This window comes from Micropterus salmoides, unplaced genomic scaffold (genome assembly GCF_014851395.1).
Source record: "Micropterus salmoides isolate LMB-PRFRI ecotype aquatic unplaced genomic scaffold, ASM1485139v1 Ms_hic_scaffold_1, whole genome shotgun sequence".
Taxonomy (NCBI): Eukaryota; Metazoa; Chordata; class Actinopteri; order Centrarchiformes; family Centrarchidae; genus Micropterus; species Micropterus salmoides.
The window spans coordinates 20,024,579-20,028,086 of NW_024040040.1; positions in this window are offsets into that span (position 1 = coordinate 20,024,579).

The following is a 3,508-nucleotide window of genomic DNA, read 5'->3' on the forward strand; positions in this document are numbered from 1 at the left end:
AAAGACAAATAGTGGAAAAGACAAAGCCAGATGAACTACAAGGCAAAATAGAACATATTTGTAAAGAAAATTAAGTAAACTCGTGAGCGAAATATCTGGCTCTTTAGATGCTAAATGCTCTGGTATGTTCACCAGCTAGTCTCTAACTAGTCATGTTTTTCATCAACGTTGAAAAACAATATCCTTAATTTTGCAAAAAGTTTTTACGTGATGGTTTTGAGGGTTTTTGCTTTTGTTGAAAAAGAGTTAATGCGCTAAAGGGGGGCTGGAAACACTAAGATCCTGTGTGATGAACAAATTCTGACATAGTGAACTTGTAACTCACGTCTGATCAGCTGTTTCTGCTGTAGGCCTCTTGCCGGATATTCCCGTAACGCGCGAAGACATGGCTGGTAGCAACTTGCCCGCTTAAAACACATTCTAAGATCAATGGCCCTCAGGTCCATGTGACAGGTCCATGTGTAACGTTAACTACTGACGTAACTACGCTTGCCATAGCCTGCTGTATTCGCTACAATCCAGCTTTCTTTGGGTGACATTTCAAAAGTCCGCTTTAAATTAGACAATTACTGAATTGACAATTGACAATTAGATGGAAACATGGCTACTGTCACACAGTCTGTCTGCTGTCTGCTGCTAAGCCAGTAGTGTTCAGTTGTATCTCAAGTTTTTTTCATACCAAGGGACATGGAAAAAAATGTATGTACTCCACGTGGACCCTCCAACTTGCCCTCCTATCTAAATGACAAAATAGGTAGTCAGTTTGGCTAGGTTTAGGCAACAAAACTACTTGGTTAAGTTTAGGAAAACATCGTGGTTGACGTTAAAGTAAGTAAGTCGTGTAAATCACAGCAGCTAGCCGCATATTGGCACAAGAAGGCAGTGTGAAAGCAGCTATGGACAGACTCTTTGGAGGACAGCTTCACACAACATGCTGGAAACTCAGGTAAACTCTCACTGCAATGTTACAGTAATATTTTATCATATCCTATCATATTTGCACTGTTACGTTATTTATATTATACACGGTATAATAATATGGTTTGCGTTAGTCATGTAGAAAGCCATAACCTTATAACTTTAGTATTTTGTACCAGATAACTGTAGCAACTGGTCGGTGTTAGCCGGCAAACTAACAATCAGCTTTTCTGATGTTGACTGTGTTTTCACCTGACATCATCGTTTGGCCTGACAGGCTTCAGCACATAAAACTTTATTGTTGTTATCCTTATGTGGAGTTTGTGTTGGAGTCTGTGTTGTGCTGGGGGACAGTTGTTTTATGGTGTTAGTGGACTGCATTTCGTTAGCTGCAGTGTTGTCAATGTAGAGGCTCGGTATCACACACAGGGCTACATTCCTTCCTGATACCATTATATAAGCAGAATACTGGCTGTTGCGAGCACAAGAAAATATGTGTGTTTTATTTCTAAGTGAAGTTACTGCCCATAAACACAAAGGCAGTAAAAAAGTGATTTATTAATAAGTGATTTCATTGAGAAACTACATGTGGCCCCTTTAACTTAAAACTCTAAATAACTCAACATTTACTTGGTTTCACACAGGACTGGAATGCCGTTTTCCTGTGTGAAAGTCTGGGGTTTGACCCATCCATCCATCCATCCATCCACTTACGCAGACTTTCTGGCTCATTACAATCACCTGACTTAGTTCCTTACTATTGTCATATGGCCACTAGAGGGCGTAGCCACGTTTTTCTGGTGAGGACCTACACATCTATGTGACGCAATATGTTTTACTGATGTGTAAGTATGATTTACGTGTTACTCTGATGACCCAGGTTCACTTTTGGAGTTTTCATTTTCATTTTTACGCAAATGTCGACTTCCTGCTTTTGTCATGTCGTGTGCAAAAAGTAGAACAAAATCTTCATGTTATTCCTGTCCAAAGATATCAGCCTTTGCGGTAGACGTCCGTTCTCTGCTTCCCTCCACACTATAATTCCAAACACTAAAGCTACAATTTGCTAACACTACATTTCCTTCTCCTTATTCTCTCTGCCTGTGATAGTGCCCCAATATTTACACCTTTTTATGAGCTCCGCTGCTCTTTGCTCATTAACAGTAGCAACATTTGTCCCTCTTTAATGGCAGGTCGTTCTGAGGTCTCGCAGCACCTTAAGTAAAAGACGACACATCTTGTTCTCCCTCAGGCCACAAAGAGCGAGTTGTTAAGCAAATCTGCATTGTAATAGGTTATTAGCATTCATTTCTGTGTCCTATTTCTACACTCCTTGTTGAATCCTTGTTTGACTTATACTGATAGGTTTCTCAGGAGTTAAAGAACTTCAACATTTACAGGTTCTACGTATCAACAAGAGATATGCCTGAACAATACCTACAACATCCAGAGGTTCCTATGTGGCCTCTTAACCCTGATTAAACTCTATGTTTAGGAGCGTATGGCCTCTCTGTGCTCACTGTTACTGTGTTTGCCAACAACACATGCATAAAGCTGTGAGGAGTTGGAGGTTGGACTGCAGGATGTACAGCATATTCAGTTACATTACATCTCAGGTATTCAGCTGAAGCTCTCATCAAGAGCCACTTAAAACTGCTGCTGTAGTGAAATATGCTCACATTTCTGGCACCGTAAAAACAACCCAGTAATGAGACCTGCAAGGGTCCGAGGTCACGGTACAACCCAATATAGTTCATTCAAGTAAAATATATTCAATAATACATAGAGTCCTATGAAATCCATTTAAATTTTTGACGAATTCCGTTTCATTTCCCCCCAAATTCTGTGTTCTTCATTGAAATTTTTCTGAATTCTGTGTTTTACAATTTCAGCACATTCTGTGTAGTAATCATGTGTTGATTGAATACAATTCAACAACTTTTTATGGGGACAATTGACAATGAATGTATTGTCGCTATACTTAAATTGGTTATTACTTGATTACTGATATGTTTTCCTATGATTCCATTTTTATTATCAAATTCCGCAATTACATCTGCGTTTACTGCATCACAGAAATGATTGGGCCGTAAATACAGTACAAAACAAGTACATGAGTTGTGAGCAGTAATTTGTAATTTAGATTAAAATCTCTTATTCTAGCGTGACCTGGCAAAGAGAGCAGCCTAAACATGACAAACAATACAAAACAGACAAATGCAACTGTAACACACTAACAAATGAGGGAACACAACATCCAGTTAAAATGCAACTATTCCAGGGAACATTCAAGAGCAATCACATGTGATGACACATGTGAACACACAGCAGATGAAGATGATCTTATAACTTTTTATTTAGTTGTTTGTACACTTTGTGTAGTCTTGTTATTTTCCTCTGTATTCCACCTCTCTTTTATTTCTTCTGTAAAGCATCTAGTAAAGTCTACTCAATGTTTTTACAACGGTTTTGAAAGGTGATGTATAAAGTAGTTCTAATCCAGAGCGACATTAAGAGACTACAACAGTAGAATAGGCTTATATTTATATTCCTGCAATATCAGATCAGTAACTGGCATGAGGACAAAGTC